The sequence below is a fragment of the Kogia breviceps genome, chromosome 8, assembly GCF_026419965.1.
Source record: "Kogia breviceps isolate mKogBre1 chromosome 8, mKogBre1 haplotype 1, whole genome shotgun sequence".
NCBI classification, from domain to species: domain Eukaryota; kingdom Metazoa; phylum Chordata; class Mammalia; order Artiodactyla; family Physeteridae; genus Kogia; species Kogia breviceps.
Window position 1 is genome coordinate 60,099,362 of NC_081317.1, and position 16,403 is coordinate 60,115,764.

The following is a 16,403-nucleotide window of genomic DNA, read 5'->3' on the forward strand; positions in this document are numbered from 1 at the left end:
ATATATATATATTTTTTTTTTTTTTTTTTTTTTTTTTTTTTTTGCGTTACACGGGCCTCTCACTGTTGTGGCCTCTCCTGTTGCGGAGCACAGGCTCTGGACGTGCAGGCTCAGCGGCCATGGCTCACGGGCCCAGTCGCTCTGCGGCATGTGGGATCCTCCCGGACCGGGGCACGAACCTGTGTCCCCTGCATCAGCAGGCGGACTCTCAACCACTGCGCCACCAGGGAAGCCTGGTAAATAGGATTTTAATGCAATATTTAAAAAAATAAAAGTCAAGGTAAATGATGAATAAAACATCACCATTTAAAATAAAGACAGGATCAGTATTCCTGATTGTTCCTTTTGCCTTCAACTTCAATATGGCTCAGCAAGGCACCGTTACTCATCTGATTAACTAGAAAGGACCCAAGGCAACTTTCTGTAAATATCTGACATCTTGGTTCTCTGGTGTCTATGTAATTGTCAAAATGGATTGAAGTGCACACTTGAGATCTGTACATTTTATTGTTTGTAATTATAACACTCTATATGTGTATAAGTATTTTGAATTGTGAATAGTCATGTGATCTAATTCAATCTAAGGAGTGTTGAAGGCATGCTGCGGAGGTTTGGGGGACAGAAATTTACTTAGTTTTTGAAAGTGAGCAAGTGCATTGGATGGCCTGTGGACAGCATTCTGTATGGATGTGACAGCTGGGACTGCCGTGGCTACCTAGATGCCAGCCTGAATATGAAGCTGACACATGGAAATGGGTGGAGCTGAAAGAATCAGAGAGAAATAAGCTCGGAGCCCTAACTGAACTACACCTGATTACTGGGTTTCCTCTGGACTTTTCTATTACATAAACCAGCATCTGTTTTATTTAAAAGCCAGTTTGTGTTTGGTTTTCTGTCACAAATTCAGAGAGACAAGGAGAGAAAGCAATAAAGAGAAGCAGGAGGCAGGAAGAGCTAGGGGTGAACAGAAGTCATGCGTCAGCAGAAGTAACGTACATAGCCTTGTAGACAGGGCTCCTTCCAGGCACTGTACTATCATGGGGTGAAAGACAGAAAATGAGTCAGACACTCTCTCTGCTCTTGTGGAACTTACATTCTAACTGCGAATGGGAGACAGGAAGGGGGACAGCAACCATTTTGGATAGTGAATAAAGACTTTAAAGAAAATAATATAGGAATAATAACGTGGAATGGAAGAGGCTACTGCTTTTGTTGGAGCATCCGGAGAAGCCTTCTCCACAGAGGTGACATTTGACCTGTGATCTGAATGAGGAGGAGATGAGAGCTGTCTGAAGCTCTGAAGAAAAATCTTTCCAGGTAAAGATATAGCAGCACATTCCTGGAAGACAAGAAACAGATGAAAGAGTAGAAACTCCCTAAGAACTTTAATGTGCATATAAATCACCTGGAGATCTGGTTAAACTGAAGATTCAGATTCAGTATTCTGGGGGTGATGACTGAGGTTCTGCATTTCTAACAAGCTCCCAAGCAATGAAAATGTTTCTGGTTTATGGACCATACTGGGAGTAACAAGGCCCTGCAGAATTGCTCCCCAAAGTATGGTCTATAGCCTGGTTCACAAAGAATTTTAAAGTTTCTTTTAATATCTTTACAGCAATTTAACATTGATACAATATCCATGCATGTAATCACTTTCCTAGTAATCCATTTTAAGTGCATTGGTCACTGATAGACTGGAAGTTTAAAACACAAAATTTGACCCTGCACAGATAGTTTGAAAAGCACTGCCCTAGAGCCTAGAGTGTTAATCTGGAGGAAACTGAACTAACTACTAAAACTACAAAGAAGCAGGAAACAATGAAACGTACAGCATACGATAGAGAATAGAAATAAATGGCATGTGGAAAACATGGGGATCGGTACAGTCAACATTAGCATCACTGCCACTACCGCATTTGTGCATAAACACAGATAGACAGACAGACAGACACACAGACACAAAACATGGCTTCCACACAGAACTCCTGGCAGCCAGGCGTCTATCATCCATTTCTCAGATAAACACCCAGAAATGTCCTCTCTAAACATATCAATGTCTATGAGCCAAGATTTCCTCCTTCTGGAATTTAGGGTCTCCTAAGTGTTGTTCCCTCAGAAGTAAAGCGCATGGGTCAACAATGTTTGCAGTGTGTGCAGAGCCTAGGACTGTGCATTGCCTCTTTATTAAGTGGATCAGAACATTAAGGATCACCAGACTTTCAAGCAACCAATTTAAACAAATATTCTTAGAAGAAGGTGGAAAGCAAGATTAATAGGGACAGGGCTACACTGAATCATAATTATGGTAAAATTGCAGAGACTCAGTGAACATCTACCTGGTCTCTAGAGCTACATCCTCTGAAAGGAGCTTACATTTTCTCTGCGTGTTTGTGGCATAACCAGAAAGACGTCACATTTCTCAGTGAGTTTCACCTATGGAATACTCTCATCTTCCTTATATTCCTAACTATTCTTTAACAACTCTCACTAACTGAGGTAATCTCAATGTGTTCCTAGAAAGTTAAAAGTACCTGTCTAAAACACTGTGAATGGCTTAATATGTATATTTCATCAGTTTGAATGCTTTTAGTTGTAAATAACAGAAGACACAATTCACACTAGTTTAAGAACTAAAGGAGACTTATTGGCCCATATAAATGGTAGTACAAGAGAGGGTGTGGGCTTCAGGTAATGTGTGATCCAATGACCCAGTGGCAGTCTTGAAAACTCAATTTTTTTTCTCTGTTCTTTTTGCCATCACAAAGGAGGGGTATTACCTACAAATTGCTGTGTGACTTGAACAAGTTCTTCTCATTATCATTATTGCTTATTTGTCTTGACTTTTGCTTGGGCAATGGACTTATACCCTCATAGTATGCATGATGCAGAAGAAATATTTTTCAGGAGAGAGATTCCAAAATGTTATTCTAGCTTGTATAAACTTGAGTTGGAGATTATTTGGATGTGTTCCACCCAAAAAATAACTACGTCCTATTGCTTTTTCCTAAGATTTCCTCACTGCATCAGAATTCTGTGGGTACATAAGTAAATGAAGTCAAGGTCAGATGGTCATGACCTCCCAATGCCCTTTCTTTCTTCCTCAGACAGATGAGACCCATTCAGACACACTGTATGTTTCAGTGCCTCTATTCTATAAACAGTTTGTTATATGAAGAGAGACAGATTACTCTACATGTTTTCAAAAGAGATATAATTTTTACATTTTTCACATGCCTGGCATTCTCTCTCAGTAATTCCTTCCTCCTAATGGATTTCTTGTAGACACAAATATATTTATTATCCTAACATTCTTTTCTTTCTTCTTCATATCTTTTCAATCTTGTCTGTTTTCAACGGAGAAAAAAGTTAGATTGTTTAAAATGGTCTTTTTTTTTCTAACATTGAAAAAACTGAAAAAAAAGTATCCAAACTCCTTTCTTTTATTTGAGAAACTAGAGGCCTATTGAAACCATAAAGTTAGTCAGCCAACACTGATAGAATATAAAAACCTTTCTACAAACTATAATAAATAAAAATGCATATTTGTTATACACTAGTTAACCCTTAGGCAGGAGGAGATGTAGACACATCAAGTAGTTTGCACTTAAATGAAGCATTATTAACAAGAGTCACAGCTGGTTAAAGGTCTGGAAATAATCCATTGTCCCACAGTTAGAATTCCTCCAAAGTCATTTAGTCCTGGGGAAAGAATCTGGTTCATACACAGTGCTGACCTGTGAGCCCTGTAGTGACATCTACCAAGTGAGGGAGGGACTGGCCCACTGTTAGGAGAGCAGAACAAACAAAGACTGTGTTGCCTGGGAGGCAACTTTGTAACTTGATGGATCAAACTTGGAATTTCTAGGATCTGTCTTTAATAGCAGACATTAAAGATTTTGAGTAGACAAGTTGGGTCTTTCACCAGTATTAGAGTTTTACGTACTCAGTTGATATTTGTACTTGTTAAATTATAATAAAAAAATAATTCTAGCCAATCCTAGAAGTCCTCAAAACTTTTCCCTTATGAAAATGGTCTGAACATTACTCAAATTTGAGAAAAACAAATTGCTGTGCAGAATGCCTCCCTGGGAATACAGCTGTGATGCAGACAACGTTCCTAATTCCTTCATCTTCAGATTCCGGAGCCTGTGTTCGACAGGAAATACAATTATTAACCTGTACCCATGGAGTGAGTTTCAACCCACCCCATAGACAAGAGCAACTCTACTTTATCCTCTATATATTTGGGCTTTCTCTGTAAGATTTTATTTTAATTAAAAAACATTTTTTTAAGCCAGTGCAATATACCACACTGCCTTGTCACTCTAGAAAGTCTTGGGTCCTCTAGGTGGGAACAAGCAGAAGAGAATGGAGCAGTAATGATACAGGTTTACTTCAAAAGGAGATGCTCCTGCATAGAATCATCCCAGTTCTGGGTAATTTTATGGAATAAGTAACATAGGCAAAATGCCTTTTTGACTTCTGATGTATTACCATTTAAGATGGGCATGTACGATTTGCTTTGCTAAATGAGACCAGAACAGTAGTATCTTTTTAACCAATCCTTTGTTTTCATCTCATTTATAAGCTTTCAACAAACCAAGGTCTTAAATCCTTTAAGCTGGGCTCTTTCCCTATGGTTCAATAGAATAAATGCCATTTTACCTTTCAACACCCTTAGAATACTTTCAGTAACTAGTTATGAAATCATTCTCCTATTCTTCTTCTACCAGCTAGCATTTCATGCACTTACTTCCTTTGCATCTGAGAATGACCAGATTTGGAAACGGACAAATGGAAGAGCTTTGCTATTCAAAGAGGAGGAATTCTCTGGAATTTCTAAGCAATAAGAGAATACTCTCCAAATGGGATGCCTGGAAATGATTCTATGGCAAGAACAAAAAAGTTGTATAGACAAATTATTCATTCTTGCATTCATGTAATCGTCCCATGTCAACTGAACACTGATTAGGTATGAAACATTTTGCTAGGCTCTGAGGATGATATGGTGAAGTGGGCCCTGCTCTTGAGTAGTTTATGGTCTAAGTGGGAAGAGAAACATTGCATATATAACTAAATATGTAAACTAAATGTATAATTTCAAAGTAGGATGAATACTGTGGAGCAAAAGTACAGATGAGAATGTATCTCAGTGGGTTTATCCTAATTTGTGGGAATCATGGAGTAATGTCCATGGCTGTGCCATTCACTGAAACACTGAACTGTGAAAAATGGCCAGGCCTGAGCAAATATCATGGTTCCATTCTGGGTAATCTAGGTTTGAGACAGGCATATGGGGAAGTCAAATAAACACTCAGATAGATGGAGAAGTCTGCATTGAAGATAACAGCTTAGGAATCCTTAACCAATACTTAGGGATAGAGTTGAAAAGAGGGCCTATCACTGAGTCTTGAGGAATTCCATTTAAAGATTAGGGAGAGATTAGTTGGCAAAGAATATCAAAGAGTGGTCTGACGACAGAGGCAGAGCAACTTTGCAGCTAATTAAGGTGAAGATTCTGGGTCCTTCTCTTGCTTGGGAAGAGCCCTAGCAACGGGTTTACATGGTCATATGTTTTTGTAAAATTTTCACAAGAAAGATATCTTTGTTTTTGTTTTCTAAAAGCAGAGCCCCAAATTGTATGAGTTTCAGGTCTCACACTTCTGCCCCTAACTAAGCGGAAGGAGCAAAACCAAGAGAGAGAGTGATTGCCTGGAATTACAAGGGGAGGGGAACAGTTCAGGAAGAGAGAGTGCAACAGTTATGAACACATCTGAAGAGACAGGAATATGAGGAGAGAAACACATCCCCTGGATTTAGGTAGTGGGAGGTCGCTGGTGTCCCTAGCAAGGGCCCGTTCTGTACTATGAAGGGGCAGGAAGCCAGATGCAGTTGGTTGGTTTCAACAAACTTAACTAAGAAGGAGAGGGGAAGAGTGTGGTAGCTAGGGAGAGACAGGTTTGGGAAGTAGCTTACTTGTTTCCTCTCTCTCTGTCCCCCCTACCTCCCCGCTTCCCTCCCTCCCTCCCCTTCTTCTCCCCTTCTATTTCTCTTTTCTCCTTTTTTTCCCTCTTTTTCAGAATGGAGAGACCTGAGAGTGCTGATTGAAAGGTTATGCAACATAGAGATGTGTTGAAGAGACAACGGAAAAGATAAGGTAAATGAGTTTTTCCTTTATCCTATCTTAACATTCATTTTCAAAAGACCCAAAGGAGGGCTTCCCTGGTGGCGCAGTGGTTGAGAGTCCGCCTGCCGATGCAGGAGACACGGGTTCGTGCCCTGGTCCGGGAAGATCCCACATGCCGCGGAGCAACTAAGCCCGTGAGCCATGGCCGCTGGGCCTGTGCGTCCGGAGCCTGTGCTCCGCAATGGGAGAGGCCACAACAGTGAGAGGCCCGCATACCGCAAAAAAAAAAAAAAAAAAAAAAAAATTCAAAAGACCCAAAGGAAATGAATATCCATAGACTATGAAGAAATCTACTCCATGTTTTTGTTTCCCCGTGGGATAATTGACACCAATTCACATGTTTATAAAAGAGCAAGCGTCCTTGGGCTGAAGACACTCGTTTCAGCCCAGGGCACTGAGCTGACTTTACTCAACTCCTAGTCATTTATAGGCAAGTGTTCTATTTTGCAGCTTTCTGAAAATATCCATTTAAAAATTTAAACCAGTTTTCCTCTGAAGTCTTGTATATTTTATAAACTGTGTTTCCCCTTAAATAGTTGGTGAATATTGTAGAAATACAAATCGGTTTTTTAAGACAAACCAAATTTACAAGTCTGTTAAAGAAAAACAGGCCTTTAATTCAGGATATTAAAATAAATTCTTTAAATATTTTTAATTGGGCTTCTGAGTATCCTTTGATGTATACTTTAATATTAGACTTATGTATTGAAAAAGGGAGCAATTTTCCTCCCCAGAGAACATTCCTGGGATTCAGGGAATTGAGAATATCATAAAGACAATCTTAAATGGCACAAAATAGAAATGAACATGTTTTTCCTGGCACCATGTAATTCTGAACCCTTCCTCCACTTTTTGTTTGTTTGTTTTTTAGTTGGGTCATCTGTCTGAGAATGGACATTGATGCGCTATAAGTAACTTTTAAAAAAGTTAGATTAGCCCCGCCCCCAAGCATACTCATTAAAGTGCTTCTCATCACTTTAATGAGCTACCAGAGAGTAATCCGCATTAAAAAAAAAAAAAAAGTCCTCAAAACTAGAAATAGAGGCTACCGGTTCCCGCAGGTTACCAGATTCAGCAAATAAAAATACAGGCTGCCCAGGTAAATCCGAATTTCAGATAAAGAATTTTTTAGTGTATATCCTAAACATTGCATGGGACAGACTTGTCCAAATTAATGCTTCTTTTTTATTTGACATTGACATTTAAGGGGGCTTTCCTCCAGCAACCGTGCGGAACCCACTCTCCACATACCCCGCCGAGCGCCCGCGGAGCTAGTTTAAACCCCCGGGCCTGCCGGCTGGGCCGCGCCCCCTGATTGGCCGAGACGCGCCAGCCGCCCCGCCGGCCGAAGGCGTCACGCAGCCCTGGCAGCTCGGGCCGTGCCGCCGCAGCCGCCTCCGCGGCAGCCCCGCTTGGCGCAAGTGCGGCGCGCGCAGGGGGAGGGGGCGCGGTGGAGCGCGAGGCTGGCGTCGGGCCGCCGGCGGCCGGGCGGGATTAAGTTTCTCGGTCGAGCGGGAGCGTCAGTGCGCGTTCTTCCCGAAGCTCCTCGCCGGGACGTTACTTCAGGACAGAAGAGAGCAAGCGTGGGCGAGGCGAGGAGAGGCTCCCAGTGTCCCCGGCGACCCCAGCTCCACAGCCCTCCGTTCCTTTCGCGTTCCCGCCGGGGGCGGCCGCTGCGAGCAGGGTAAGCGGCGCCGGGGACCGGGCCAGGAGGCCGGAGCGCGCCCCCGTGCCCTGCGCGCGCACCAGCGGGGAAGGTGCGCGGCCGCCCGGGGCTCGGCGCGCGGGGCGGGCGGGCGGCCCACCCCGCGCTGCCCGGCGCTACCGGGAAGCAGCTGCTCCTCTGGCTGTTGAAAACGATGGGGTCTGGAAGTTTCCTTTACGACTCGCCGGGTCCCCAAGCGGTCGTTCCGGTTCTTTCAGCCACTTCGCCCCTCCTTTTGCTCTTGTTGATTCTAAGAGGTTGAAAAGTTTCGTCTTTTTGTTCGCCAGGAGGGGCATAGTAAGGGTGCTGAGGAGGCGGACCCCGGGCCTGGCACGCGGGCGGGGTGCAGCGGGGCACGGGCGCCTGTTGCTGTCTGCTGCGGTGGCCGCGCCCCGGCTCGGACGCCCACTCTATCGTTCCGCGGGGGTGGGGAGACGCGCCCCCAGACTGGCGTCTCTCGCCTCGGCTGCGGGACACCCAGAGCGCGCGGCTCACTGGTATCCGCCCCCACTTTTCACCTCTCTCCGTGGCGCTAGTGCCCTTTCGTCAGCTGCCCGCCTTGGTGGAGTGTTTTGCTCCCGCCTCCCCCTTTATCCCCCCACCCCCGCGGCGATGGGGCGCCTTTGTATGCAGTTTCGCAGCCCCGGGATGCCGGATGTTTGTAGGGAAGCGCTGTTCCGAAGTGTATGTGTGTGTGTGTGTGTGTGTGTGTGTGCGCGCGCGCGCGCGCGCGGTGGTGATGGTGTAAATTCTTGCTGCGTTCTTTTGCAGAGGCACAAAGGCTGGGCTATTCTTTCCTGCATGGGACTGCGGAGAGGGGGAGGGGCCGCTGCTGCTCTGTGTCCAGGGGCGAGTAGGGGGCGGTGGGAAGTCTCCGTCCATCTCAGGGCGTTTGGACGCTGCGGGCCTTGGGCGGAGTGGGTGCGGGTGGCGGCTAGTGTTTCAGAGGTGTCATCAGATAAGAGGACCTTGACTTCACCAGCCTAGAAGGAAGACTCTCCAAGTTCTTTTGGTGTCGAGAGGGGAATAATCTGAAAAGTAGCCAGACTCTGTCATCCAGCCTTGTTGGACAGCTGTGGCGTAAACATCCCGTTTGTGTTTCTGTAGGCATTCCTCATTTAGGTTGCCTTTTACAGAATAAGTAACACCTAATCTGAAACATTTATGAAGTGATGGAGTGGGTTTCAGGGTTACGTGTTGCATTTGGGTATAGGGAACTACAATGAACTTTTTGTAGGAGTCACATCATCTAAATTTGTAAAATGTATGCTTTAGCCCCGGTAGAATTTAGGTAAATGACTGCATTTAAAACCCAACAGAACTTGAAGTTTCTTGGCTTGAATTCTAATGCAGTGCACCTGTGCCTTTGCCTGAGGGAGGAGCTGAGAGGGCTTACAGGGTGGTGGGAGTAATCTTGTCTGGGATGCCCAGATTTCCTGCTTGCTGATGGGCTAGTTTACAAATGGGCCAGGTTTATCTAGACTGGACTCTATCCCCCACTGCCCCCTCACTCCCCCGTCCCATCTCAGAGTTCACATTAGGGTCCTTAAAAGCAGAGGTCTGTAAACTTAAGGGCCAAGGGCCAAATCTGTTTGCTGCAGCCTGTTTTTTTCTTTACGGTTTAAGAGCTAGGGATGGTTTGTACATTTTTTAATGGTTGAAAAACAAAATCAAAAGAATAATATTGCATGACGTGAAAAATATATGAAGATCAAATGTCAGTGCACATAGTTTTATTGGTGCACAGCCACTCTCATTCTTATAGTCTGATTCTTTCTTGCTGTTTGTGGCTGCTTTTGCAACAGCAGTGGCAGATTTGAGTAGTTGCATAGTTGAGACAGAGATGGAGAGCCTTCAAAGTCTGAAAAATTTACTATCTTACTCAACAGAAAGAGTTGCCAATCAAGACTAGGCTTCAAAAGTATTGCTTACGTACTCCCTCTTGTTTAATTTCATTGCCTTTTAGGCCCTGTTTCTGGTGTTCTGTGAATTGGCAGACTGTTCCCCAGTAGGCAGACAAATTAATGTGTTGGATTTCTCATTTCCATGTTTCACTCTCAAAAAGTTTTCTTAACCTTTTGGTATCTTTTTTTTTAAAGCATCTAGGCTGAAGTGGGGTTTGTGATTAGCAGAAATTATATATTTAGCTATTTTAAGTTCAGTATATATAGCTGTATCTCGGGGTACTCTGCAGTGAGTTCTGGTGACTTCTAGCTGCTCTGTTACCTGAGCAGCTTTGAGAATTATAGTTCTGCTTATTTAGGTAGAGAGAGGCAAGGGTTAGTTCCTTTCCACAGGCAAGTTGTCACTTAGGCAGAGCTAGTTTGGGGAGCCCGTTGACTCTTCACTCGTCTTGCCTACGTCATTTGCAAAAAGAAAAAAAAATGATGAAGTTTGTCTCAACACATTACTACTAGATTGCTCAGATGCGTACCATAACTCTTACATGTGTTCCCTCCCTTTCCTTGGCTCCTTTCAGTATTTCTTTTCCCCTCTCTTGTTTCTGGTTTCCTTTCTCCATTTAACACACTCCTTCATTTCATCGCGTGAGCCCCCTGACTGTTGTTGCTAGGGAGTGGAGAGATGTATGTCAGTTTTTATTGTACTCCAAATTCCTATCATATATACAATGCCCTGTTTGGCGGTTGAAGTCCTATTTGCATCTCAGATACTTTTTTTTTTTTTTTGTATATCTTTATTGGAGTATAATTGCTTTACAACGTTGTGTTAGTTTCTGCTGTATAAAAAAAGTGCATCAGCTATACGTATACATATATCCCCACATACCCTCTTGAGCCTCCCTCCCACCCTCCCTATCCCACCCCTCTAGTTCATCACAAAGCATTGAGCGGATCTCCCTGTGCTTTGCAGCTGCTTCCCACTAGTCATCCATTTTATTTTTGGTAGTGTATGTATGTCAGTGCTGCTCTCTCACTTCATCCTAGCTTCCCCTTCCCCTTCCCCTGCTGTGTCCTCAAGTCCTTTCTTTACATCTGTGTCTTTATTGCTGCCCTGCCACTAGGTTCATCAGTACCGTTTTTTTAAGATTCCATATATGTGAGTTAGCATACGATATTTGTTTTTCTCTTTCTGACTTATTTCAGTCTGTATGACAGACTCTAGGTTCATCCACCTAATCACAAATAACTCAGTTTCATTCCTTTTTATGGCTGAGTAACATTCCATTGTATATATGTGCCACATTTTTATCCATTCATCTGTCGATGGACATTTAGGTTGCTTCCATGTCCTGGCTATTGTAAATAGTGTTGCAGTGAACACTGGGGTATGTGTATCTTTTTGAATTATGGTTTTCTCAAGGTATATGCCCAGTAGTGGGATTGCTGGGTCATATGGTAATTCTATTTTTAGTTTTTTAAGGAACCTCCATACTGTTCTCCATAGTGGCTGTATCAGTTTACATTCCCACGAGCAGTGCAAGAGGGTTCCCTTTTCTCCACACCCTCTCCAGCATTTATTGTTTGTAGATTTTTTTGATGATGGCCATTCTGACTGGTGTGAGGGGATACCTCATTGTAGTTTTGATTTGCATTTCTCGAATGATTAGTGATGTTGAGCATCCTTTCATGTGTTTGTTGGAAATCTGTATGTCCTCGTTGGAGAAATGTCTGTTTAGGTCTTCTGCCCATATTTGGATTGTGTTGTTTCTTTTTTTTGATATTGAGCTGCATGAGCTACTTGTATATTTTGGGGATTAATCCTTTATCAGTTGCTTTGTTTGCAAATATTTTCTCCCATTCTGAGGGTTGTCTTTTCGTCTTGTTTATGGTTTCCTTTGCTCTGAAAAAGCTTTTAAGTTTCATTAGGTCCCAATTGTTTATTTTTGTTTTTATATCCATTTCTCTAGGAGATGGGTCAAAAAGGATCTTGCTGTGATTGATGTCATAGAGGGTTCTGCCTTTGTTTTCCTCTAAGAATTTTATAGTGTCTGGCCTTACATCTAGACTTCAATCCATTTTGAGTTTATTTTTGTGTATGGTGTTAGGAAGTGTTCTAATTTCATTCTTTTACATGTAGCTGTCCAGTTTTCCCAACAGCACTTATTGAAGAGGCTGTCTTTTCTCCATTGTGTATTCTTGCCTCTTTTGTCAAAGATAAGGTGACAATATGTGTGTAGGTTTATCTCTGGGCTTTCTGTCCCGTTCCATTGATCTATATTTCTGTTTTTGTGCCAGTACCGTACTGTCTTGATTATTATGGTAGCTTTGTAGTATAGTCTGAAGTCAGGGAGCGTGATTCCTTCAGCTCTGTTTTTCTTTCTCAAGATTGCTTTGGCTATCAGTGTCTTTTGTGTTTCCATACAAATTGTAAATTTTTTTGTTCTAGTTCTGTGAAAAATGCCATTGGTAGTTTGATAGGGATTACACTGAATCTGTAGATTGCTTTGGGTAATATAGTCATTTTCACAATGTTGATTCTTTCAATCCAAGAACATGGTATATCTTTCCATCTGTTTGTATTGTCTTTGATTTTTTTCATCAGTGTCTTACAGTTTTCTGCCTATAGGTCTTTTGCCTCCTTAGGTAGGTTCATTCCTAGGTATTTTATTCTTTTTGTTGCAATGGTAAATGGAGTGTTTCCTTAATTTCTCTTTCAGATTTTTCATCATTAGTGTATAGGAGTGCAAGAGATTTCTGTGCATTAATTTTGTATCCTGCTACTTTACCAAATTCATTGATTAGCTGTAGTAGTTTTCTGGTGGCATCTTTAGGATTTTCTATGTGTAGTTCAGATATCTTTTAAACGCACATATATGGTGAGGGAGTAGAGGCTCTCCCCAGAGTTTACTATATCTGTGCAAGGTGTGGTGCTTGGAGACATTCATGGAAATCCTTGAAATGTAATTTTGCATTTATCAGGCCTTTAGCTGACGTGGTGGAGAGGCTCTGCTTTACAAACAAAGAAATGGACCCATTGTCTAGGTTTCAGATTAAGGGATTTAGAAGCTGGGGAGTAACAGTTGCCTGGAAGATACTGTCCTGAGTTAAGAGTAGATTATTTTCTCCAGATTACATCCTCAAGTCTGACATAATAGATTTGATTCAGTTTGAGTTGCAGGTTGGCTCCCTTTTGTATATTTATAATATGCACAAAGTACTCTGTGCTTTTCACAAAATATCTTCGGGCAGAGTTGGCATATTGGGTTGGAAATGTCCATATATATGCTAGTGCAAACGACACATCCACCAGCAAAAGCTTCTATGATTCAGAGTAAAGAAGCAAACAACTTCCTGTAGAGTTCAGGAGTGCTTGATGGTGCATGTGAATGATGATATATCACCAATTGTATTTCCCAAACAGTTATATGTGCTCTTAAAACACGTTTTGCCTAAAGTAGGAATTCATTTGATATTGTTACATTGTTACATACATTAATCAACCCCATATTTATAACAAGAAAGGTATTATTTTTTCTTGTAAATTAGTTTCCTGCTTAAAAGAGCATCACTATAAATACGGTTGGGAAATGATGTTTAGTATGGTAAAGTTAATGTACTATAATTAAATAATTATAGTGGGGTTCCACATGGGTGAATAAGAATAAGGAGATGAACTATTTCTAGGTAGAGAAAACTAATACCATTGCCTTCCTGTGAAACACTTCCCAAGAAGATCTGAGGTAGTTATTCATTGAGTAGATGGTAATAGATGGATTAGGAGGTATGTTGAATTGGGTTAGGCACTAGGGAGAACACAAAATAAATACTGTTGGAAGCTTACTGTCTTAGTTGGAAAAATAGACACACAGAGGAAAGAATAAAAAGGTTTTACATGTAGTGAAAGTTACAGTGATTGAAGAAGTTAGACATCACCGTTGGGTTGCTTGCTGGCAACTTGTAGATGGCTGTCGTCTTGTGTCTTCACATGGTCTTCTGTCTGTGTAAGTCTGTATCCTAGAGGACACCATTCAGGTTGGATTAGGGCCCACCCCAGTGACCTCATTTAATCTTAATTACCTCTTTAAAGACCCTCTCTCCAAATATAGTCATATTCTGAAGTACTGGGGGGTTAGGACTTCAACATATGACTTCGGGGAGGAAACAGTTCATAAATTCTTACAGAGACTGTAAGGCTCTCACAGACTGTAGGTTGTAAACTGGTGAGACCTTGAAGAATTGGACTGGCTCAGGGTAAGGGAGAGAGGTCCTGTAGGAAGCTGTTGTGGTGGTATAACTAAGCTGTATTGTGGTAATTTGATGTTTGGAAAGAAAGGGAAACTACTATGTGAGGAAAAAGGTATTTTATCTTTGGACTGAGGCCACTTGTTTTCTTTCTTCTGGTGTTCACTGGAAAATTGGCCCTTCCTTTTTGTAGACAGAGCATTAGTTTTCTTTTCAAGTGTTTCATAAAAGCATGAATTTTCTTAAAATATTTCTTCTATCTCTCACAAAATGAGTAAAACATTAAATTCGCAAAGGTGAAGTATTAGCGTTGTAAACATCTCATGATGGTTTTGGAGTGTGATTAAAACAGTAAAATTTATAATTTAAATTATATTGACCTAAAAACTGTGTGTATATCCTATGCATGTTTTATGCGCAGATATTTGGCATAATCTTTTCCCCAGAAATATCTTCCCCTTTTTGGAAAAATATAATTTAAAAAGTAATTTATATCATAAAGTAACAAAAAACTTTTTGAAGTGTTGAAATTATATTTGTTAGAGAAATGTTAAAGCAGTTCTTCCAAATTTGGATAGCTGAGTTTAAAAAAAAAAAAAAAAGGTAAAACAAAGCTTAAATTCTTGCTTTTTTTCTTCTTGCCTGTGGTGGTTAAATTTGTTTGGTCGAGGGAATTCTTGTCTTTATCCTCCTGTTAGTTTTATTTAGATCTGCAAAATTAACATTGTTATTTTCTTGTAAACCACTCCACCTCCTGATCTAGGGTGCCATAACTAAATGCAGGAGGGGAAAGTGAAAAAGAAAACACTTGTAAGAAAGGAAAAAACAGAAACATCAGCTACTGGACAACAAAAAACCAAAACAAAAACTCAAGGAAAAACCTATTTAGTTTGTGTTGATGATTTAATGTTGATAGTATGAATACCTTTTGGGATAATTTTCATTTACTCTATTGCTTATGTTTTAAAACTATAGTTATAGTAAAATACATAAGGTAGTTCTTTTAGTAACTTTTTTTGAAGATAAAAAAGCACGTTTAAAAAATATGGACAACATAAACAACTGCAAAGAAGCAGAAAAACTTAGCTGCAATTCTGTCACCTAGGTGCTATCCCTCCCCAGAAAAAACACGTATTTTGTGAAACGAGAATGCTTAACTTATTTGGATATACAAATGAACAAGTACAGCCATTGGTCAGTAGTTTTCAGTAATTGCCCTTTCTCTCAGTGAGGATAAAATGATTTGAGATTATTAAACATCAATACGTTTGAATTGACGTTAATTGCACCTGTTTGAACCAATGTCTCTTGACTCTTTGAGGAGGTATAATATGCCTAACTACCATATGGCACACAGGACACCAGTGGAGAATGCATTTGTAATTCTTGATCTGGGCTTAAAATTAAATGTTCCATAGACCTATAGTTAGTTTTGCAGTAACTTTACATTATGTATTGATAATTAGGTGGTTCCTAGCATGACTTGCTTTAGGGAACGTGCTGAAGAAAATGGTCATGGGAGTCTGTTATCCTGTGCTTATAAGACATCACTACACTAACAAAACTGTGATGACAGAACCATAAATATTAAAGATTACTTTACAGTTTAAAAGATCTCCTCTGATCTATACAAGGTATGCCCAGCTTCTCTTATATTTTGCTAGGCACCCCTCCCAAACAGGTCCTGTTTGTCTAAGGCATTATTGGATAAAGTTAAAGAAGGTTTAGACCAGATGTTCCCATTTTCTTCCCCCAGTCTTTCAAGGGTATTTCATTTTAATAAGTCAGGCATGAAGTCTGCCTCTGGGCAACATTTATTTCCTGCTGTAGCGCTGGAGAGCCTCAACTATAGGATTCAGTGGACTTTTGCCTGACACCCTCTCCCTCCTTTCTACAACTTTCACTGTTTTCCTGAGAGCAGTGAATGTAGTCATCCTGTTCCCTTTGAGAAAAGTACAGCACTGGGATGCCTCTTTATACTGTAAACTTTGCAGAATGTACATACATACATATATCTATCTATATAAATAGCCCCTGGGCCTGGATTATTGCCCCCTAGGCAGTGCTGTTAAGTTCAGTGAACATCTGTTGGGTGCTAAACTCAGGACGATTAGGCTTCCCCCTTCTCTCAAGGAGGGGAGAGGGCTTGTTTAAGTATTTTACTAAGGTATAATTTATAGTTCACATATGATAAACTGCACATATTGAAAGTGTACAGTTTGTTGAATTTGGACCCTTGTGAAACCAGCCTTGCAATCAAGACAGTGAACATATCCATCCCCCGCAGATTTTCCTCATGCCCCTTTGTAATCCTTTCTTGCCTCTCCTACTTCCCTATCTCTAAGTAACCACTGATCTGCTTTTTGTC

The 16,403-nt window shown here is 41.3% G+C and overlaps 1 protein-coding gene across 23 annotated transcripts in view; it reads left to right on the top strand.

The window, feature by feature from the left end:
- MPDZ (multiple PDZ domain crumbs cell polarity complex component) overlaps positions 1–16,403 on the top strand; it is a 239,809-nt gene that overhangs the window by 67,388 nt on the left and 156,018 nt on the right. For 21 of the 23 annotated variants that reach the window (XM_067041490.1, XM_067041505.1, XM_067041495.1 and 18 more), the window contains exon 1: positions 7,555–7,871. The gene's annotated coding sequence lies outside the window, so the exon portion shown is untranslated. Of the gene's footprint in view, positions 1–6,080; positions 6,158–7,554; positions 7,872–16,403 lie in introns of those variants that run through there. The other 2 variants (XM_067041492.1, XM_067041491.1) reach the window with 2 other exon arrangements.